Source organism: Trichomycterus rosablanca, chromosome 5 (assembly GCF_030014385.1).
Source record: "Trichomycterus rosablanca isolate fTriRos1 chromosome 5, fTriRos1.hap1, whole genome shotgun sequence".
Lineage (NCBI taxonomy): Eukaryota > Metazoa > Chordata > Actinopteri > Siluriformes > Trichomycteridae > Trichomycterus > Trichomycterus rosablanca.
Genome location: NC_085992.1, coordinates 2,548,439 through 2,573,588, shown reverse-complemented (window position 1 = coordinate 2,573,588; position 25,150 = coordinate 2,548,439). Strand labels below are relative to the sequence as shown.

Below are 25,150 nucleotides of genomic sequence, written 5' to 3'. Positions count from 1 at the left end.
TGTTTCTTTTTGTTTGTTTCTTTTTGTTCTTTCTGTCTGTCTGGCTGTCTTTCTTTCTGTCTGTCTGTTGGTCTGTCTTTCTTTTTCTTTCTGTCTTTCTTTCTGTCTTTCTGTCTGTCTGTCTTATTTCTTTCCATCTGTCTGTCTTATTTCTTTCTTTCTTTCTGTCTGTTTTTTTCTGGCTGTCTTTTTTATCTTTCTTTCTTGCAGTCTGTGTCTTTCTGTTTCTTACTTTCTTTCTTGCTTTTTTTCTTTCTGTCTGTCTTTCTGTCTGTCTGTCTGTCTGTCTTATTGCTTTCTGGCTGTCTTCCTTTTTTCCCTCCCTCTGTCTGTTTTTCTGTTGTTCTTTCTCACTCTTGGTCTTTTTTTTTTTTTACACATTCATCTACAAATACAAACACTCTCTCTTGGCATCAGGTCCCCCGGTTCCTCCTCCTATCACACTTATCCTCTATTTATGTGTCCGGTCATTTCAGAGAGGCCACACAGATCATCTCCCCCGGGCTTAAAGACGCCCGGGCAGCAGCAACAAGTTAAAATCAAAACTTCTGTCTGAAATCCAACACCTGAGATGGTTTCTGCTCGCTGCTGTTATTGATCTCAGGCTTGATAGGATGGGAATGAAAGATTATGTTCAGACTTGTTTGTCGGATGCTGTCTGCTTGTTTTTGGTAGACAATATCTTTTCTCTACGTCTACACTTTATAAAAAATGGATTTCCCGAGAGAGAGAGAGAGAGAGAGCGAGAGAGAGAGCGAGAGCCTTTCAAACATTTATAATCACTTTAATTTTGCTCTACACTGTATTTGATCATATATCATTTAGTTTTATAAACAGCCGAAGCCAAATTCACTCCCTCGTCGCAATTTTATTTTCACGACAGAATATACGAGCAAATGAACACAACGTTTAGTCATTTTTCTTCTCCGAGTCAATCTTGTACTTCTATCCCGGAGCAACATTCGGCTGTTTGTGATGGGAAATTATTCAGGGAGGCCGTGCTGATCGATGACAGTACTATAAAGATTAGTTTGAGGCCTGATGACTGAATGGTTGGCGTAACAGCAGCCATTAGCGTGTCGGCTAACTATTCGTTTTCTTCCGTGGCAGGTCAGATAAGCGAATGCGCGTCCTGTGATGAGTGGAGCATTGCTCGCCCAGAAATGTCAATCAGCGCACTTCATTAGTTTGCCACATTAACTGATGGACTCTGCAGCATTTCTGCCTGTATATCTGTGTGTGTGTGTGTGTGTGTGTGTGTGTTAGTAATGATGCTTTCAGATCACATGCTTCTCATCAGCCTGTTATTGATGGACACAGTCCAGTCTTCCTGTTTTTTTTCTCTTTTTAAGCATAAACTCTTCTGAGCATCACGTTGGTGCCTGTTGGTGTTGCACAGATTCAGGATCCAGGTTTGTCTCTAATGGCGGCTACCTTTAAGTTGCTGTTAGATACACCGATCAGCCATAACATTAAAACCACCTGCTTTTTTCTACACTCACTGTTTATTTTATCAGCTCCACTTACCATATAGGAGCACTTTGTAGTTCTACAATTACTGACTGTAGTCCATCTGTTTCTCTACAAAGTAGCACCAGTGGCTCGGTGGGTAGCACTGTCGCCTCACAGCGAGAAGGTCCTGGGTTTATTTCCCAGGTTAAGTGGTCCGGGTCCTTTCTGTGTGGAGTTTGCATGTTCTCCCCGTGTCTGTGGGTTTCCTCCGGGAGTTCCGGTTTCCTCCTACAGTACAAAGACGTGCAAGTGTGGTGAACTGGAGATACAAAATTGTCCAGGACTGTTTGATATTAAAAGACTTGAATTGATGAATCTCATTGTTGTAGCTTAACTGGACTAGTAATCAGAAGGTCGCTGGTTCAAGCCTGACCACTGCCAGGTTGCTACTGTTGGGCCCTTGAGCAAGGCCCTTAACACTCAATTGCTTAGACTGTACACTGTATAATGCTTTGGATAAATGTGTAAGCAGTAACTACCTGTCCTGTCATGAATGTAAGTGTGTAAAACATGACGTTAAAATCCTAATAAATTATAATAATAATAATAATAATAATAATAATAATAATAAATAACAATAATAGTAATAATAAATAATAATAATAATAATAATAATAATAATAACGGTGATAATAATAATAATAATAATAATAATAATAAATAACAATAATAATAATAATTAATGATAATAATAATAATAGTGATAATAATATAATATAATAATAATGAATGAAAATAATAATAATAATAATATAATAATAATAATAATAATGAATAATATTAATAATAATAATAACGATAATAATAATAATAACGATAATAATAATTAATAATTTTAATAAATAAAAAAAATTTTATCATAATAATAAATAATAATAATAATAATCATAACAAAATATTTTAATGTTCCATCTGATGCAATGATCTAAAATAGATAAAAATAAATAAATAAATAAATAAATAAATAAATAGTGATTTTTTTTTTTCAATATTTAGAAGCACTGTTTACAGAACCACTTCAGAAGGCTGCCGTGCGAGATGTCAAAAACGCTTAAATGTGCTGAAAACCACATTATAATTTTTTCTCTTCCCTCGTCTGATAAATGAATAGGGACGACAATGTGGGAGCCCCACAAAAAACGGAGTGCACCATCTCCTGCTCCATCTCCTAGGAAACACTGAGGCGACTTTGTAATTGCTTTCATTTTCAAAAAGGAGGGGAAAATGTGAACTCCTCCATACCTCTCTAAATTGAATGAGTGCCGAGGAGCAATCGGGGTGAGGCTTTCTCCATCTCTAAGGTAATTTAGCAAATTACTCAAACCACTTCTTGCGAAGGATCAAGACAATGTCGTCTCTCCCGGCTCGTGTCCTTGGACTCGTAATTTAAGTCCACGAACAAAGAGAGGAACCATGTGGACGATGACCTGGGTGGAATGGATGTTGGTCAGTTTAAGGGTGTCCAGCTTCAAAGCTTTTGCTTGAATTTATCATTTAGTGCTTATCTGGAGTTTCCTGTTTCCTCCTGAAGAACTGATTTAATGCTCCTCTAGTCTCAGTGTCTGGAACTGTACCAGAGGGACGGAAAGTCATTCCTCCAAAAGTTCCTTCTCACAGCTTATGATTTAATATTGTTACACTTAATAAACCATCCCATAAACCCCTTTGCGCCTTCAGATAAGAGCACTGTCATTCGAAAAAAGACCACGCCCAACACTAATCCTGCACCATCATATGAATCAAGTGATCCTGTCCTATAAAAGAAGCTTCTTCTCTTTCTCTCTGTTATTCCTCCCACATTCCTGCTTTTCTTTCTTTTTATTTCTTTCTGTCGACATTCCATTCATCATTTTCCTGTTTTTTTCTCTCTGTATTTCACCTTTTAAACATTTCACCCCTTTTTCCCTTCCATCCATCTTTTCTTTCCTTTTTCCTCTGTTGTCATTTCACTGTTATCTCTGTACTTCTTTCACTTGACCTCTCCTTTTGCATTCCTTCCTTCCTTCCTTCCTTCCTTGTCTGTCTGTCTGTCTGTCTTTCTCAGCCATTAAACTGTTCTTCCTTCCTTTCTTTTTGTCTGTCGGTGTGTCGTCTTTCTTTCTCAGCCATCAGACTGTCCTTCCTTCCTTCCTTCCTTCCTTCCTTCCTTCTTGCCTTCCTGCCTGCCTGCCCTGTCTGTCTGTCTTTCTGTCTGTCTGTCTGTCTGTCTTTCTTTCTCAGCCATCAAACTGTACTTCCTTCCTTCCTTCTTTCCCTGTCCGTCTGTCTGTCTGTCTTTCTTACTCAGCCATCAAACTGTTCTTCCTTCCTTCCTTTCTTTTTTCCTTCCTTCCCTGTCTGTCTTTCTGTCTTTCTTTCTTTCTCAGCCATTAAACTGTCCTTCCTCCCTCCCTCCCTCCCTCCCTCCCTTCCTTCCTTCCTTCCTTCCTTGTCTGTCTTTTTGTCTTTCTTTCTCAGCCATCAAACTGTTTGCTTGTGTACTTTCCAATCCACTCCTGGGCTGCGTCCGAAATCACATACTTCCATACTGAACGATAAGCAAAAGCAGTACTACGTATTCATTAAATAGTACGAAAAGCACCCGGATTACCTACTGCATAGGCGGTCCTTTTTGAGCATGCAAACACAGCACACTGCGATAATCGATCTCATAATTCAACTGGATCTGCGAAGGCATTCGAAGCGGAAGAAGAAAGACGTCGGAAAGCGGAGAGTCGGAGTAAGAGTTAAAAATGTCATGATTAAGTAGAACCCTGAGTAACGTTATGAGTAGCTCTGTGGAGAACGATACTGTTTAAGTATGTGATTTTGGACGCAGCCCTGGTATGTTGAGAGTTTGGTGACCTTGTGCCACATATAGCCGTGGAATCCGTGGCTGACACACTTAAACAGTTCAGAGCGCTGCCAGCCAAAGTCTGGTCACGACTGTGTATCAGCGTTCCTTTTATTTCCCTTTGGTGTCCGTTAAGCACCCTCTCACTTGGCACTTCGCCTCATCTCTGAATACCTTCACTCCTCACCACTTCATCTGCATTTCTTTGACCTCTGTGAAGTACCATAAGGACGATCCCCCTGTAGATTTTGATTTGATATGTTCTACTGAAGAGATCGATGCCTTTAATCCTGTTATATAGCTGCCCGTCCAAACCACCTTTGCCCTCGTTTTGTGGTGTGGATGGTGCCAGCAGACAAAAACACTGTTGTGCATTGAAGAGTCAGTGTGTGTGAGAGATCGCAGCGCTTAAGCAGACGTAGCTTAAGTCTTTTAGCACGCCTGTCACCCTGATACAACACTGGAACAAGCATCGGTAGACAGCGAAATAATGGCTAAACACACACACACACACAAGACATAAATGACCATATAATGTCATCATCATGCTCCGTTCAGTGCAGCTCAGCAGTGAAGGTTTATATTTATTATTATTATTTTTTAATGCTCGGTCGCTCGCTCATAAATCACAGCTGCCTGTTTCCATGGCGATTTATAAAACCTTGACTGGTCTGATGATGCTTTTCTTATTGCAACACCTCAAAGATACAAAGGTTCCCCCCCGCCGAGGGTGTTCCGAACGCGCTCGGCACCTGAGATTCAGGTCCGAGTCTCGGCTGCACCATCTGCCTTTCATGGCCGGGGTCGGCGAGGTGGAATTTGGCAGAGTGTTCATTAGGAAGGAAAGAAAGAGAGATCCTTCCCTCGGCACAAATCACATTAAGACATATCAAACGTACCTTTTACTCCAGCACCAGCTTGTATTCCAATAATGTTTTATAATAGAAGTATTGCCCTCGTGCACGGTATTATTTATATTGTTCGTATCGAAAGCACAAAGGACAGGAGGTGCAGTGGAAGTGGGTTTTACGGCAGCGTTTTATGATTTATTATGATATGAATGATCTACAGGACTTGATTATTAAGATTATTAAGAGTAATAAGCTAAACAGGGTGTAATTTGGGTGAACTAGACCTCACTATCTCATTATGGAATTACTAAACAATGTTAATAAGTCTTAGAAAATTAATTCATTAATTTTCTGTAATTGTTTTATCCTAATCGAGGTTGTTGTGGGTTGAAGCCCACGTGGAAACATCCTGGGCCCTGTTATGGTAATACAATAATGCTTTATTGTCTTTGTGATTCACTTTACATGTCACACAGATGAATAGATGGCGAAGCTAAATACATGAAACTCCCGACAATTTTTACTTTCTTTTTCATCAACCGCTTTATCCTGGTCAGGGTTCCAACAGATCCGGTTTCAACAGGAAACACTTTATGCAGGGCAGGATCCAGGATAACAGTGTGCCAGTCCTCTAATACCCAGCCAATCATGTCTGTACAGCTGCCCGGTTGGCTGATAGATTTGGATCCGGATCTCAGCTGTGGTTGGCTAGTGTAATACACAGCTGCACCACCCGTACGCCTCATTTGGCAGTTTAAGAAGTGCTAACTGTGTAATACTGGCAAATCCACGTTTACATTTGGCTGATTTTGTGAAGGCTTTTACTCAAAGACTGAGAGTGAAGGGCCTTGTTCAAGGGCCCAGCATTGACATTTTACATTTACATTTACATTGACAGCTTGAACGCTCAACCTTTAAAATAATCTCACACTGCCTTTCCACTGCACTGGCTTAAGCTTCCCACAATACAATACAGTACTGGGAAGTGAGCAGAGCTAGCTCAGTGGTTAAGATCCTAGACTAGTAATTATAAGGTCCCATAATCGCCAAGTTGCCACTGTTGGGCCCCTGGGAAAGGCCCTTAACTCTTAATTGCTTGAATTGTATTCAGTGAAAATTGTACAACCCCAAATCAGAAAAAAGTTGGGACAGTATGGAAAATGCAAATAAATTAAAAATGCAGTGTTCCTTACATTTACTTTGACATATTACAAAGGCGTGGCTGTGGAGGGTACGGGTACTGGACTGGCCTGCCTGCAGTCCTGACCTGTCCCCAATAGAGAATGTGCGGAGAATTTTGAAACAACGACGACCCCCCGTACTGTTGCACATCTTAAGACGTGTTTGCAGGAAGAACGAGACAAAACAAAAGCTGAAACACTAAATCACTTGGTCTCTTCGGTGGCAAAACCTCTTTTTTTATGCTTTTTTAAATGCATTTTCTCCCTTTATCTCCCTTTATCACCTACACTTTGAAGAGTGCAGTGCAGCTCAGCGTTGTGTATGGAGAGACACACCCTGACAGCACTCTTTTCTCATCTCTGTGCAGGCGCCAGCAATCAGCCAGCAGAGGTCGTAATTGCACCAGCCATGAGAGAGAGAGAAACCCTATCCGACTTAGTCCCGCCCATATCTGAACAACAGGCCAATCGTTGTTCATGTGGCCGCTCAGCCTTAGCCGGCAGGCAGAGCTGAGACTTGATACGATGATAGACTAGAATTAGAAAAAAGGCAGAACCAGTTCTTTCAAAGTGGTAAAGTAATTTTTCCCCATTTTAATGATTATTAATTTTCATTTTATTTCCATGAACTGTTTTATCCTGGTCAGGGTCATGGTGGGTCCACTGGAAAACCTGGGGAGCAAGGCATGAGTACCCTAGACAGGGCGCCAATCCATAAGAGGCCTTTGAACATCCTCCCCCTTCAGACTTAGTCAATCATGTCTGTATAGATGCCTGGATGGCCGATATCAACGCTGAGATCCGTGATCTAACACACTAGACGGCTGCACCACCAAAGCGCTGGTAAAAAGCTCTTCAGTTATCTGGTTCAATGATAAAGCAGATCCTTAAAAATTGATGATGTTTATCTAGCACTATAAACACCGTCACATGGTTTTATGGTCGTATTCCTATATTATGCTTTGCTGTCATTATTTAAAATAAATAAAGGGTTTGCTATCCACCAAACACATGCAGAAGGTGAATTGGCTGCTCTAGATTTCTTTTCATGTGAATGAGTGTGTGAACTGGCTGAATGAGCTTACACAAATTGCCCGCTGTATTTGTATTTGGCTTTGTATTACTGCCTTAAGCACAGGGATTCTAGATGGCTCTGGATTCACCATGACCCTGATCAGGATTAAGATTTTCGAGAGCGACCAGACCTTAAACCGTGTGCCTTCAACTGTACTTGAAATAAGAGGCAGTCATTTTTGAGTCATGTTATTTTCTACAAGTGGGTGGCACCCAGCAAAATGGTAGCAGAGCTCCTGGGTTCCATACTCACTTCTGATTATTGTCTGTGAGGTGTTTGGCATGTTCTCCATGTGTGTTTCCTTTGTGTACTCTGATTAATCGAGTGTATGTGCCAGTGTGTGTCGCCCTGATTCTGTTCACGGTGCTTTACTGCTTTGAGGCCTGTGTGTTCAGGTGGTGCCGGACTCACTGTGACCCTGACCATGATGAAGTTGTTAGTACACGAAAAAGTTCATTGTTGGCAGAGATTGGAGATCACACCAGGAATGCTGGGTGAAATGAAGCAAGCAGGTCAGCATGGTCTAAATCATTAGCAGTGCTGTGGATCCCCGAGCACGTGCTCTACAAACTGCACTAATTCAACACACCTGATTCAAATAAAGGCGGGGTTGGTAATGAACTGATCAGGTTGATCATGTCACATGGTGTTTAAAAAGCCGGCAAAGAAGTGACGCTGGCTTAATGCAAGCTTTAAAAAGGTATCATTATTTATGTGTGGTCATCTCTGGTCACCCAGGGTCACGCTGTTCTTTTCATTTTATTTTTTGTAGGCTGTGGAGCATCTTCACCTCCACTCACCAAGCTTTAGAAGAATCCAGTAATAAAAAGTGACTCTCCGGCGAGTTCCCCGCTCCCCTTTTCGGCCCACCAGGAGTCCCCAGAAAGTTCGAGTGTGTTACTGCAAATCCTGTCACTTTATTGGAGGTTATTCAGCATGATCGACGCAGCCGTGCATCCCGGTCCATAACAAGCGCAGTCGGACGAACCTCCCAGGATTCTTCGGCTTTTTTTTTCCGCTTCATTATCCCCTTTCTGGCCAGATTCGGCTGCTTCATAAAAACCAGGAGCGCCCGCTTCACGAAGGAGATGAATGCCGAACATTAGGGCTTTTCTCTGCGCCACCCACACACCTGAGGTAAGAAACTAAAGAAGCTTTTCATTTTGATTTGGTTGATCAGTGAGAGGAATTGGCCCGCCGTGCAGAGAACCTTTACACCGTAGTGAAATGTCAGATGTACTTATTGTGGCGATGCCAGCGTGCAATAAAGTGGGGAAACGGCGCACAAAGAAATGACACAGCACTAGCAACCCCGGCTTATTAGCGGCTTGTTGTGTGAAAGGCCATAGCTTACAGCCTTTTAATGTTCTCCAAACGCCGCACGATGAATAGAGAGGCTATTTGGTCCGAGCGTGGTGTTCTAATCAGGCTTCTTTTTTTATATCACAGCTACGGTACAATATCGCACTACTAATGGTTTACATTCAGTCATTGTAGCCTTTTGTTCTATATGTCTAGTATTTGGAACCGTGCGCCACCCTCCTTTGCTAACGTACGCCATATAGCCAAAAGTATTTGGACATTGCTCCAAGAAATTCAGTTCATACATTGTAGTAGTTCATAAATTTTAACCACACCTATTGCTAACAGGTGTATAAAATAGATATAATTAAATATCCACAGGGTTCCAGCTCTGTGGCGAAGTTTTGGGGTCCTACCCCTGTTCCAGCACGACCATGTCCATCTCCAGGTTTGAACAGTGTACTATGGAGTTCCAGTATTCCATTGGAGCTCAATTCCATTAAACATATTTAGGATGAATTGGAATGCAGATTTTGAGCAGGGCCTTCCGGTCCAACATCAGTGCCCGAGCACTTTCGACTAAATGGGCACAAACTCCCTTACACACACTCCAAAATCATGTATATGTAGAAAGCCTTTTTCAGGAGTGTGAAATGAATGCAAAAGATCAGCTATCATATTAATGTTCATGGGCTGGGAATAAATTGGCCACGGGCTTAGTCTGGTGTCCAGATACTTTTGGTTTGATGGCTTGCTGAATGAATGATTGTTTAGTTGAATAGATAGTTGGCTGAATGGTTGGTTAAATAGATAGTTGGATGGATTATGGTTTGTTGGATAGATAGGCTGGTTACGTTGATGGATGGTTGGATAAAAAAGCTGGTTAAATGGTCTATAATTGTTATAATTTTATTCATATTTTACTAGAATTGATTCATCTTATTTCAGTATTAGTTACTTAATGTGCTCTGATACGGCTTTAATCACTGAGTACAACAGAATCAGTAAACAGCAAAATGCAGCCAAGCTTTTCTGTATCTGCCACTTTAATCATTCATTTCACTTTTAAAACCTTTTTATGTATTTTTATGATCTAATGTGTTTTATTTTTAACTCTGTGGCTGTCAGGTCTATTTTTGTGCATTTTCCTGGCTGAAGGACATACCTAGTTTTTAAGGCCTTTTATTCAGAATGTTTATAAGATACAAGTGAATTAATGTTATATATATATTTATATTCCTTACATTTACTTTGGTTTTTATTTGATGTCAGACAGGATGAACCTGAGATATTTCATGTTTTATCTGCTCAACTTCATTTCATTTATTAATAAACATCCGAAAAAGTTGGGACGGGGGCAACTTAGGGCTAGTAATGAGGTGAAAAAACTAAATAATTATGTGATTCCAAATAAGTGATGTGAACAGGTGATTGTAATCATGGTTTGGTACAAAATAAGTGTAAATTACTTACAATGCCAAGAGCACTGACACGCCCCATACCATGATACACCCTGGTACTGACACGCCCCCATACCATGATACACCCTGGTACTGACACGCCCCCATACCATGATACACCCTGGTACTGACACGCCCCCATACCATGATACACCCTGGTACTGACACACCCCCATACCATGACAGACCCTGGTACTGACACACCCCCATACCATGATACACCCTGGTACTGACACGCCCCCATACCATGATACACCCTGGTACTGACACGCCCCCATACCATGATACACCCTGGTACTGACACGCCCCCATACCATGATACACCCTGGTACTGACACACCCCCATTCCATGACAGACCCTGGTACTGACACACCCCCATACCATGATACACCCTGGTACTGACACGCCCCCATACCATGATACACCCTGGTACTGACACGCCCCCATACCATGACAGACCCTGGTACTGACACGCCCCCATACCATGATACACCCTGGTACTGACACGCCCCCATACCATGACAGACCCTGGTACTGACACGCCCCCATACCATGACACACCCTGGTACTGACACGCCCCCATACCATGATACACCCTGGTACTGACACGCCCCCATACCATGATACACCCTGGTACTGACACACCCCATACCATGACAGACCCTGGTACTGACACGCCCCCATACCATGATACACCCTGGTACTGACACGCCCCCATACCATGATACACCCTGGTACTGACACGCCCCCATACCATGATACACCCTGGTAACTGACACACCCCCATACCATGACAGACCCTGGTACTGACACGCCCCCATACCATGATACACCCTGGTACTGACACGCCCAAATACCATGATACACCCTGGTACTGACACACCCCCATACCATGATACACCCTGGTACTGACACACCCCCATACCATGACAGACCCTGGTACTGACACACCCCCATACCATGATACACCCTGGTACTGACACACCCCCATACCATGACAGACCCTGGTACTGACACGCCCCCATACCATGATACACCCTGGTACTGACACGCCCCCATACCATGATACACCCTGGTACTGACACACCCCATACCATGACAGACCCTGGTACTGACACGCCCCCATACCATGATACACCCTGGTACTGACACGCCCCCATACCATGATACACCCTGGTACTGACACGCCCAAATACCATGATACACCCTGGTACTGACACGCCCCCATACCATGATACACCCTGGTACTGACACGCCCCCATACCATGATACACCCTGGTACTGACACACCCCCATACCATGATACACCCTGGTACTGACACGCCCCCATACCATGATACACCCTGGTACTGACACGCCCTCATACCATGATACACCCTGGTACTGACACGCCCCCACACCCTGGTACTGACACACCCCCATACCATGATACACCCTGGTACTGACACGCCCCCATACCATGATACACCCTGGTACTGACACGCCCCCATACCATGATACACCCTGGTACTGACACGCCCCCATACCATGATACACCCTGGTACTGACACGCCCCCATACCATGATACACCCTGGTACTGACACACCCCATACCATGACACACCCTGGTACTGACACGCCCCCATACCATGACAGACCCTGGTACTGACACACCCCCATACCATGATACACCCTGGTACTGACACACCCCCATACCATGACAGACCCTGGTACTGACACGCCCCCATACCATGATACACCCTGGTACTGACACGCCCCCATACCATGATACACCCTGGTACTGACACGCCCCCATACCATGATACACCCTGGTACTGACACACCCCCATACCATGACAGACCCTGGTACTGACACGCCCCCATACCATGATACACCCTGGTACTGACACGCCCCCATACCATGACACACCCTGGTACTGACACGCCCCCATACCATGACAGACCCTGGTACTGACACACCCCCATACCATGATACACCCTGGTACTGACACACCCCCATACCATGACAGACCCTGGCACTGACACACCCCATACCATGACAGACCCTGGCACTGACACACCCCCATACCATGACAGACCCTGGTACTGATACACCCCCATACCATGACAGACCCTGGCACTGACACACCCCCATTCCATGACAGACCCTGGCACTGACACACCCCCATACCATGACAGACCCTGGCACTGACACACCCCCATACCATGACAGACCCTGGTACTGATACACCCCCATACCATGACAGACCCTGGCACTGACACACCCCCATACCATGATACACCCTGGTACTGATACACCCCCATACCATGACAGACCCTGGTACTGACACACCCCCATACCATGACAGACCCTGGCACTGACACACCCCCATACCATGACAGACCCTGGTACTGACACACCCCCATACCATGATACACCCTGGTACTGATACACCCCCATACCATGACAGACCCTGGTACTGACACACCCCCATACCATGATACACCCTGGTACTGATACACCCCCATACCATGACAGACCCTGGTACTGACACACCCCCATACCATGACAGACCCTGGCACTGACACACCCCCATACCATGACAGACCCTGGTACTGACACGCCCCCATACCATGATACACCCTGGCACTGACACACCCCCATTCCATGACAGACCCTGGCACTGACACACCCCCATACCATGACAGACCCTGGTACTGATACACCCCCATACCATGACAGACCCTGGTACTGACACACCCCCATACCATGACAGACCCTGGCACTGACACACCCCCATACCATGACAGACCCTGGTACTGACACACCCCCATACCATGACAGACCCTGGCACTGACACACCCCCATACCATGACAGACCCTGGCACTGACACACCCCCATACCATGACAGACCCTGGCACTGACACACCCCCATACCATGACAGACCCTGGCACTGACACACCCCCATACCATGACAGACTCTGGTTTTTGGACTGGTTGCTGATAATAGATTGGAGGGTCTATTTCGTGTTTGGAATAGTTTAATGATGTTCTGCACTGTAGAGGGAGAAATATGCAAATCCCTTCCAATCTTTCTTTGAGCTTCATTGTTTTTAAACATTTTAATCATTTTCTCACACATTTGTGGACAAACTGGATCTTCTGATCATCTTTACTCATCAGAGACTCAGACTTTCCTGGATGCTGCTTTTGTACCAAACCATGATCACAATCACCAGTTTAAAATCACATCATTATTTAGTGTTTTCACCTCATTACTAGCCCTAAATTGCCCCCGTCCCAACTTTGTTTGGAATGTGTTGCAGGCCTGAAATGCAGGAATGGATGTTTATTAATAAATGAAATGAAGTTGAGCAGATAAAAGATGAAATATCTCAGGTTCATCCTGTCTGACATCAAATAAAAGTCAAAGGAAAGGAACTGTGTTTTATTTTATTTGCATTTTCCATACTGTCCCAATTTTTCTGATTTGGGGTTGTACATTTATATATACATGAAGTATCAGAAAGAAAAAAAAACAGCTAAATGCCATGATGACATTCTACCATGCTTAAATGATGATAAAGGCACTTTTTACATATTTTTTTAAATATAAAGTTTTTGTGAGTGTAAGTAGTCTTGGATACTGTTCATTTAAAGTAAGGTATATAAATGACCTCATGAAGCACACACTGGGCACTTAAACCCCGTTTCTATCTTCAGAACATCCTCTATTCTTTGTGTGTTTAGGTCCGTGCTAACATGGCTGGCTCGTGTTATTGCTGCAGATTAGCTGCACGTTCATGTTGCAAATCCCGTATTTTAGCACATCCCCGAGCTGCTCGAGTGACTTCAGACTTGATGACCAGTTGAAGTACACACAACTCATTGTCATGTTCATGGGGCCACTTTGAGAAGATTAGTGTTTTGTAATCCAGCGCATTATTATGCTGGACGTGAGCCGTTCACTTGTAGTCAACAACGGTACCCAGACAGACTGTAGCAGAGCCTTACACCACCACCACCAGCCTGAAATGTTGATCCAACATGAGTGGGTCCGTGAATTTATACTGTTCAACCTTCCTGCCACAGTCACCCAAATCACATTATTTACCTGAACATCACTTGATCCTGAAGCTCTTGATCCTCGTCTGTATGAGTTTCTGTGCTGCGCTGCTGACATGTGACTGCCTGATGAATTCAGTGATAACACAAATAATCTGGTGTTCCTAATAAAAAGGCAGATAAGCACGTCTTCTCGGTTGATTTGAGGTAAACGGCACTGAGACGTGCCCCCTGTACAGGTCTACGTCTTGTGCACCATGCGAGGAAGACCGAGAGATTAAATATGACCACGCTCGTTTGTCCACCTAAACAATTTTTACCTAATTACTTCTTAATGAACACAACTGAGGCTTCTCATGTTGACGAACAGTGACGAGAACACAGGGCTGCACGTTCGTACGCTCGTGTCTGGGGCGGTTATAATGAATTAGAAGCTTTTACGTTTGACAGGGGACTGCCTCAGGAGTATCCAGTATGATATTTTAGGAGGCTTTATCGAAAGACGCGAGTCCTGTGTGCTTTAGAGAAAAGCCGTGGGGCTTATTGTGAAACTTTTATAGCTTCATTTGCATTTTTTCAACCAACAAAACATATTTGCTGACTTGCTTGTTTTGAAACAGTTTGGGTGGTTCTTGCTCGGATTGGCACAGCAGTCTAATGTGCCAGCCTACCATCCTATCGCTGACTCTTGGGTTAGTCTAGATGCTCGGTAGTGCCATGGCCGTGCTGTGAAAGAATGGGGAGATTTACTGCAACAGTGACCCCACAGACTGGTCTAGGTGTCAGGTTGAGCTGCAGAAGAAGGTAGAGAGAGAGAGAGAGAGGAGAGAGAGAGAGAGAGAGAGAGAGAGAGAGATTTTACATTATTTTATTTATCAATACATCAAATACAACAAACCTCTACAAAAATAAATAAATAACCCCTACACCACCCTCCCCCCCTTTTGTTTAGTTCTTAAACACACTAATACATACATAAATACTTAGTTTTCATATATAAACCACCAGTTCCTCCTCATCCACAGAACACAGTACTTCATCAACACACCAACATTCTTCAAACATTATTAAATTATTCATTAGTTTATAATATGCAAACTCGATTTTTAATCGTGCACGAGTTAAGCTTTTTAGCATTTCATCTGGGTCGGTGAGGCCGTGTCCTCTTATTTTATTTCTTCTTGTCAGCCATGTAGCCAATTTGGCTTGACCAAACATAAAGTTCATTAAACAACATTTAAATCTTTGGTTATAATTGTACCTAGGTCCCAGTATATATAGTCCAAAAATGAATTTTACTCCAAAACTCAAACAGAGTCTGTGTAAAAAACCAAACAATATATTCAAACGTGAGCAGTCGACAAAAAGATGCTGTACAGTCTCAGTGTGAGTACAAAAAGGGCAACCTACTGCACCTCCTTTAACAAAGTGAGCAGTGTGCAGGTTAGTGGCGATAGCTCCGTGTATAAGTCGCCACTGCAGATCTCCTGTTCTCTTGGGGATCGGCAGTTTGTACAGTATTCGCCACCTGTACCCGGCTGTACTCTGGTCTCCAAGTAGTTCATGCCACTGATGTTCCTTTACCTGTGACAACACCTCGAAGTGCCTTACCTTTACACTCAGTGTATACAAAGCTTTTCCTTTAGCTTCTTCAAATAAACCCATTTCTGGAGAGGGGAAAGTCAGCAGGGTACCTCTTCCTTCCTGCCAGCCTCCATCATCAACAGTCAGTCTTAGTGAAGGAAAAACTGGATCCGCATTATTATGTGGCAAGATTAGAGTCTCTTTCATCTCTTGCGGCAGAGCTTGCTGCACCTCATGCAGGAACTGTCCCACCAGTCTTTTTGATGTAATTCCAGTTTGCTGACATAGGAGATGAGAGGATTTCCATTCTTTACCATCTGGTACTTGTAAGTGACCTAACTTACAAATGCCGGCCTTCAGGAACTTTTTTATCAGTGTAGGTGAGCGCACGGAAACAAGGGGAATCAGCTGATTGTAAAAAATTGGTTCTTCCAAAACCCATGATGTCGGTTCTGTTTCTGGCTCACGTGTACACCGTAGTAGCTTCCAAGCTTTCAGCATTGACATATAGAATTCCTCCAGACCTGAAAGGTCCAATCCATTCATGTTAAGAAGGAAAAGATGCCGATCAAGTCCCATACCGCCAGCTTTCCTTAGCAGTATATGAGCAGTGTCTCTCCAGCACAGATCCGAGTGGTAAATCAGCCGCTGCGCAGCCTTAAGCCTGAAAGCCACCATTCTGCTCTCCAGGTCAATAAGACCTTGACCTCCCTCATGAGTTGGCAAGTATAGAACTGCTGCCTTCAGCCAATGCTGACCTGACCAGAAAAAGTCTACCAACCTTCTCTGAATCTCTGCCAGCAGGCCAGGTGGTGCGTTTAACACGGAAAGTCTATTCCACAGAGTGGATGCTACCAAGTTATTAATTATCAGCACCCTACCCCTGTACGACACCTGTGATAATATCCACTTCCATCGTGCTAGTCTATTTTTTGTAAAAGTAAGGGCACCCTCCCAGTTTTTCTTTACTACCTCCGCAGTACCCAGGTAGATACCCAACACTTTAAATCCAGACCTGTTCCACTGCAGTCCTCCAGGTAACTCTGGAGGTTCAGTGCTCTCCCACGGTCCACAGAGCAAGGCTCCACTCTTGCTCCAGTTCACTTTGGCAGATGATGCTCTACTATATGTGCATAAACAATCCTCTATTTGTTGTACATCTTCTCGTCCGCACACAAAAACAGATACATCATCCGCATAGGCCGACACCGAAATACGGGTTGACCCTTGTAAACTTACTCCATTCACCTTTTTTCTCACTAAACGCAAAAAAGGCTCAATAGCAAGGGAGTAGAGCTGACCTGACATTGCACATCCTTGTCTAATCCCTCTCCCCAACTTAATAGGCCCAGCTAGTCCCCCTCCCACCTTCACGAGACAGGAGGCACCAGTGTACAGCAGCTTAACACAACGAAGAAAATTCTCTCCAAAGCCAAAATTCAGTAGCGTGTTAAAAAGATAGCCATGATCAACACGATCAAAAGCTTTTTCCTGGTCTAAGGAAATCAGGCCAAGATCTATAGGAAGCCTATTTGACAGTTCTATAATGTCTCTTATTAAAAACAAATTATCAGTTATTGAACGACCCGGAATACAGTACGCTTGGTCTCGATGTATGATGGTGTGCAAAATGCTCTTCATTCTATTTGCCAGAGCCTTTGAAAAGATTTTGTAATCTGAACACAATAGTGCCACAGGACGCCAGTTTTTGAGATCACATAGGTCCCCTTTTTTGGGCAACAAAGTCAGTACTGCTCTCCTGCAACTGAGCGGGAGCTCACCTATTTGTATACATTCTAAAAACACATTAAATAAGTCTTGGCCAATCTGTTTCCAAAAAGTCTTATAAAAATCCACCGGCAGGCCGTCAATGCCAGGGGCACGACCTGGTTCCATTTTAAAAGCAGCATTTTCAAGCTCTTTTAAGGTAAGGGGAAGCTCCAATGAATCCTTATCTTCCTCATCCAGTATGGGTATATCTGCCAATAATGTGTCAACACAAGCATCATCACACTGCTCTGCTTTGTATAAATCAGAATAAAATTCAACCGCCCTTTCTCTCATTTCACCTATTTCAGAGGATAAACGGCCATCTGACATGTACAATGCATGTATTTGCTTACTCTCACTATACTTCTTTTCTAGATTAAAAAAGAATGAGCTTGGAGCATCCATCTCCTTTAAAGTCTTAAACCTTGCCCTAACAAGAGCACCTTTTGCTTTATCAAGGAGGAAAGCACTCGCATCACGTCGTAATTCCTCTAACTCAGCCTGTAAACCCTCCCGGTTTTGGCCCACAATTTGTTGTTGCATCTGAGCTATATTACGTTCAAGAGCTACAAGTACTCTTTTATTTTCTGCTGTGGTATATGATGTATATTGCTGACAAAACAGCTTAATCTGGGCTTTTCCAACATCCCACCATTGTCTAAGTGAGTTAAAATCAGCCTTCCTTTCAGACCACTTATTCCAAAAAGTACAAAAACTAGAGCAAAAATTTTCATCTTGTAACAACTTTACATTAAATTTCCAGTAAGCTGCTTGTTTATGACTAGACATGACAGCTAAATTTATAATAACAGCACTATGATCCGAAAAACTGATTGGCTCAATGGAGGCACTAACAATCCTATTACAGTGTGAATTTGACATGTAAAAACGATCCAGACGAGCAGCACTTGTTTTCCCCCCAACTGTTTTTATCCATGTGAACTGCTTAAAAGTAGGATGTTTTATTCTCCAACAATCGGTCAGGTTAAAATCTTTAACTATGTCCTTTAATACACTAACTGACATCATATGAGGTTCTTCTCCATTCCTATCCATTTTAAAATCTAGAGTGCAATTCCAGTCACCTCCCAATACAAGGATAGCATCCTGATTACACTGACCTAGTTCTTTTCTCAGTGTAGTGAATAGAACTCCCCTTTCCCTACCTATGTTAGGTGCATAAACGTTCATAAACATATATTCTTGCTCATGAATTTTCGCATTAATTATTAACATGCGTCCTTTACAAACTTCCTTTTCTGATATTAAGCTAAAAGATAATCCAGGAGAGATTAAAATGGCTAGACCTGCACTTCTGCTTGTCCCATGTGTTAAATACATGGGACCTTTCCACCACATTTTCCACTGTATTTCATCACTTTCATCACTGTGGGTTTCCTGCAAAAACAACACATCCAGCTTTTTATACTGTATGTGCTGATCAAGCATTCCACGTTTATGAACATCTCTAGCACCATTTATGTTTAGAGACCCTATGTGTAAAGAATGCATAGTGAGGAAAAGAAAAAGCCAGAAACAGAAACGTTCATAGTATATATAAAAAAATAGACAAGACCTATCCATCTTAAGAGTTATTGCAGACTTTTACGCACTGCTGTTGTCCACTTTTTTAAACGGAACCTTCTTTTTGGTGAAAGCATCTTAATAGTCTCATTTTTGGCCGCATGCTGCACAGACCGAATAAACTTATATGAGTCTGGGAAAAAATTATTTAGACACACATTTCTTTTCCCTTTTGTAACCTTCAGAAAAGTGTTTATCTCCGAGAGTGAGTACATTTCGCCCAACTCCCCCAAACTTGTACTTGATGTCCCGGCCTGAGCCGCTAATTCTGGCAGACTAGGCAGACTAGCTGGTATCTCGGACATCCCCGAGCAATCCGACAACACACTCTCTTCTTCTGAATCAAACTCAACTTCTACTGGTTCACAAAAGCCTTCCTCATGTGCAGTGCTATCTATGCTCAAATTCTGTTCTGAAACAGGATCATCTTCTCTACTTTTCTTATCAGTTTTACGCTTAGCTTTGTGGTGGCTGCTATTACCGTTTTTAACAGGATCACAAACAGATACATTATTGTTTATCTTTTTATCCTTTTCATTATTTTTGATAGTGTTATTAACACAGTGAGGCTCCACCTGAGTCTGTTTCTCTATTTGGAGCTCAACTTCACCCTCTTCCACAACATCGGTACTTGCAGAAACAAGCCTGCTATCAGCTCCTGAAGCCTGAGCCACTTCCCCACCACTTCTCTCTACCTGTTGGCCCTCAGATGAGGTCCCTTTATTAGTTTCTGAATCCTGTCGCTGTGCTGCTACATGTGGGCAGCCAAACTGTTTGTGTCCAATATCACCACACTCAAAACATCTAGGACGTTCAGTGCTGGCAAACACTACATAAGACCCGTCACCATGTTTACATCTGAAGTTCACGTTTAAATACGGTTCCCTGCTGTTTAAAAACATGAAAACTTGTCTACGAAAAGACAAAACATGTTTTACAGCCGCATTTTTGCACCCCAACGGGATCATCTTCATATTGCTGGCAAATTTACCATAGCGCGACAGTTCTCTCATTATTACTTCATTTTTAATAAACGGAGGAACGTTTGAAACCACAACACGGGTAGCAGGTGCACTCAGCGGGCTGACCTGCACCATCACTCCCCGTATCCAGATTCCCGACTCAATCAGTTGATTTACACAAGTTTCCTTCTCTAAAAACACCACCATCGCTTTATTCATGCGAGAAGCTGAATAAATATTCTCACATCCTACCTGCTCTCCGACCGCTAACAGCACGTCTTCTACCGTCACTCCACTCTCCGGTACACACCTGACGCCATGGCGTAGAGACAGCGTCTCCACGCCGGCCTCGTTGGCCTTGTCGGCCAGCTTGGCACAAAAAACTCCACCAGCAAAAAGGATCAGTCACCTTCTTACACTACTACTATGCTAACACTAATAAAAGAAAAGAAAAGAGATAAAGTAGATAAAGGTAAGAAAGTTAGCAAAGCCAGAAAAAACTCCACACACCGCCACGGAAAATCCGCGCATGCGCAGAGAGAGAGAGAGAGAGAGAGAGGAGTTTGGTCTTTGTGTAGGAATCTGCCACTTATGATTCCATTCATTGTGTTTTAAAAATCACATTTTCCTATAGAAACACGTTTACTGCACAATTTTAACAAACATGCATCAGGCAGGGTAGGGTTGGACGATATGGCTAAAATTTATATCACGATATAATTTCGGTCGATACGATATAATTCCGATATCGATATGAATAATACAAATGTCAGAAAAACTGCCAAAAACACCAAAATTGGATGGCTGTACCTGCAAACCTCTTTTCTGGTTTCTGGCAAGAAATACAAGCTGAACACACGACTGAATCAGTCCTTCCTCTCTTATCAGCTATTTCATCTGCTTCTTTTTCAACTGTGGACAGTGGCGGAGCCAGACAATTTCCATAGTGGTGGCCAGACTGAGACCATTGCTCACACAGGGGTGGCACAGAAACTGTCTGATACCTTATTTTTGTATGTGGCTAGTAGCTGTTGATCTAGTAGTGTTTTGGTCACTCACTCGTTTCCCTATGGCAGTGAGTACCATGTAGAATGACATCAAGCCTAGCATAATAAGCTTTTTATTTTTTCTCATTTTCCCTGTGAAAAACTAACATATAGCCTATAACCTTAACAGAATTTCAAAGATATTCCTTTGCAATACTTGATCATTTGATTGCAAACTTGTGTGTACTGATGAGACTCATCTGAACCCCAGAACATGCCAGTGTGAATGCATGGAAAACTAATTTTATTTTTCTTTCAAGAATATGATACATTCTGACCAACACTATTAAGCCAAATCAGCATTGAACATTGACTTTACTTTTAACAGCCTTCTACAATGCTGGAGCTTCTTAAAACTGAATATTCTCTTTTCAATAGAAGTGTTATTTAAATGCTATTAAATTGTTTAAAAAAACAAAAACGCCCAATTTGGAGGAAAACCGCCCAATCTGACAACAGTGGAAGGCGAATATCCCGTCGGTGCCTTTATTCGTAGCGCGCCACAACTAATAAGAAGTAATATTAATAACTGGTATTAGTACTCAGTACTAGTACTTTTTCTGTAATTGTGTAGGTGGTTGACATTTATGTTGAGTGTGTAACTGCACTGTTTTGATGGAGAACTATTCGCTTGAGGTGCGCTGTTGAATTGCGTCCCTGTGGGAACACCTGTGTGCACCGCGCTGACGTATGCATATCGATCGAATTTGTTTAAAAATCATATCACCGTTATTGAAACATTTTCAATCGCGATATATATCGATATCGAATTATTGTCCAGCACTACATCAGGGATGTTCCAACTTGTAGCTTAAGCACGGTGCCCCTGTCTAGGCTCAATTATGAACCAATCACACCCAATTTTGCAGTTATTATGGGAGAATAATGAGGCCCCTGAAATACTTAGATTAATATTGTGAATAATCATCCAGCCTGTTGTAATGTTGTAAAGTGTATGGACACCCCTCCTAATCATTAACTTCAATAGTTTAAACCACACACACTGCCGACGTTAACTCATGTCACACGTCACATGATCTGTTATTATTATTATTTGTATAATTCCTTAAATTATTATTATTTCTTTCATTTATTTTTTCATTTAGATTAATTGGAATGTTGTTTGCAAGTTAGGGAAATGTGTAGTGGAAAGTATTTTTGGTAAAGTGGGAGCTAACAAGACTAACATCATATTAATTTGGCTGGTTTGAACAAGCTCGTTCTCATGTGTCCATGTACTTTGGGGCATGTAGTGTATTTATTGACTTAAAATATACTTAAAAAATGTGCAAATTGTTCCTCTGGTTCTGAAATCGTACTTGCTTGTTTTTCCGATTGCATGCCTATTTAAAATGTGTTTGATAGTGTAATAATCTCTTACTGTTGGGATGGGATGCGACAAAACATTGTGATGCATTTATCATTTATTCAGTCAGAAGAGCTTTACTGTGGTTGGGACACGAGACTGGAATATTACCTGGCAGGGCTGGACTGGGAACAAAATCCAGCCCTGGACTTTTTTCTTGACCAGCCCACTACAAGTCGTGCCACACATATCACCCCCTATATATCATACCCTTCATACACATACATATACACATATCATACCCTTCTATATGTATATATTTACATATAGAATACAAATTCTACAATATTTCTTAAAATTTAGTTTCTTAACTATTGGATGTATTTAAACCTTTAACACTGGTAAATAAGCTTTTTTCGCACTTTTATTCACACGTGATTCACGTTTGTTCCAAATTAGCGCATTGCTCCAATGAGCAAAGAAATAAATAGCATGTGTAAATACTTTAATACAGGGATGGGCAATTAAATTTTCGAAGGGGCCACATAAGCAACTGGGACTGTTGTGGAGGGCCGGACCAATAAGGTGAACTTAATTCTGCTCAATATTAATTTTATCTTTTTCTTTACATTTTCAGCATTTAGCAGACGCCTTGATCCAAAGTGACTTACAATAAAGTTACAGTATACAGTCTGAGCAATTGAGGGTTAAGGGCCAGCAGCAACCTGGCGGTGGTGGGGCTTGAACAAGCGACATTCTGGTTACTAGTCCAGTACCTTAAGCACTAGGCTACAACTGCCCACTCTTTATTAACAGCAGTAAATTGTGCAGTTCTAATAAGTTGTTAATGTTTAGATGTTACAATCAGACAATTAGAAGTAGGCAGAGTAAAACATCAACATTATTTTACTATTTAAACAAACAAATGCAAAAAAAACAAAAAAAACAAATGTGAACAAAATGTGCAGGTTTTTAAACTTTACACTATTTTGTTTTGAGTCTAATTACCTCATTTGTTTTTCAGTCCTTTGTTATTGTTGGATATTCTTATTAAAATCACAAAGCTGGTCCTGACTGCTTCAGTTCTGGATGTGTTAAACTTTATAAAAAGTCCTTGTTGCTTTTGCAGTTTAGTTAGTGAAGCTTCAGGTGTGACGCTCTGCATCGTTCATGTTCATGTATTCAGTTTAGTACCATAACAGCGATTTAAACGATTTAAAGTGTGATCGTTAAACAGCTTTACACCTGACTTCAGTACATAAATACTTCAGAAGTTCACGTCCTGTTAAAAACTCAGTTGTGTTCGCATTACGGTGAAGCTGATACTCTCACACACGTAAAACGAAACGGATATTTAAAGACACAGCGCTCCCGTCAAAATCAATCCTGTTATATTGCATGTTTGATGTACATTTATTTACGTCTAATTTTTAATTGCCACGAACCTCATGCGGGCCGGTTGGGGATGTTGGGCCGTACAATGCACAGGTCTGCTTTAATATGTTCACAAGTGAAATTAACCATGTGAGCTATGCACATAATCACTCTAAAATTTCAAGATAGTGTTTACTTGCAGAGACTAATGGTACCATCTCAAATTATATCCACCGCCCTATGTAGTGCACTATGTTGAACATGACATACTAGAACTTTCACAAACAAAAAATAGTCCTTAAAACAGCTGGTTTAAAGCCCCTGGTATCTAACAGTAGCTTAGATAACTACTTATTAATCATTCAGTGACTGTTAAAAGAAATGTTTTGTACTGTTAGGAAGTACCTTAAGTAGGGCAAAGGCGATATTTGAGATGGGCCCACAATCTCTTCTTAAACGGCGTTACTAACGAAGCTCTTTGGCTATGCTGTAGTTCCTCACTGCCAAACAGGTTGTCCAGTTTCCTGCACTTTTCTGCATCTGTTTGCAGCTTTTTCTGCACCTCCTTTACGCTTTTTCGACCCTTTCTCCATCTCGCACTCATTTACTATGTATTTTTTGAACTAGTGGTTGTGATTACGGTTTATCCTGGGGGAGGGACATTTCGGTGATTGGCCAATGGATATGCAGTGAGAATACTGTGGCGGGCCAATGCACACTTCAGGATTATTATTCAGGAATATTTAAAACAGAATTTATTTTTCACTCCCTCAGCGGCCCACATACAGAGCGGCCCACCGGGAAAACTCCCGACCCTCCCGATGGCCAGTCCATCCCTGTTACCTGGACAGATCACCAGTCCATCACACAGCGTTACACGGTTATTTACACTTATAGACAAACTACAGCAGCCAGTTCACCCAGCTCATGTTTAAAAAGCTCAAAGCTATTTTCACTACACACAGGAGTAAAGAACTTGAGAGAATGTGCAAAACTCAATAGTCAGAGGTGATGATTAAACTCAGGTGATTCAGGAGCCTTGTTGCTGTGTGATATTTACACTGCCATTGTGTTGTTCTGGTGCTGTTAAAGTGTGCAAGCTGCAGATAAGCACTATCGGGTACAGTCGGTGTCAGGTCTATTAAATATGCAGTAAGATGCAATTCTGGTGTCTGAACACTAGAGGCACCAGTTCACACGACACATCATGATTGGTTAGAACGGCTTATACGGTTACTGTTCGGCTCCCATCTTTTCTAGTT

The 25,150-nt window shown here is 42.3% G+C and overlaps 1 protein-coding gene across 14 annotated transcripts in view; it reads left to right on the top strand.

Annotated features, from left to right (window-relative positions):
• Positions 1-25,150, top strand: part of tenm3 (teneurin transmembrane protein 3) — an 861,875-nt gene that overhangs the window by 173,672 nt on the left and 663,053 nt on the right. For 11 of the 14 annotated variants that reach the window (XM_062995517.1, XM_062995516.1, XM_062995515.1 and 8 more), the window contains one exon: positions 8,225-8,589. The exons of 1 other annotated variant lie outside the window; for it this stretch is intronic. The gene's annotated coding sequence lies outside the window, so the exon portion shown is untranslated. Of the gene's footprint in view, positions 1-6,800; positions 6,951-7,942; positions 7,965-8,224; positions 8,590-25,150 lie in introns of those variants that run through there. 2 more of the 14 variants (XM_062995507.1, XM_062995508.1) reach the window with 2 other exon arrangements.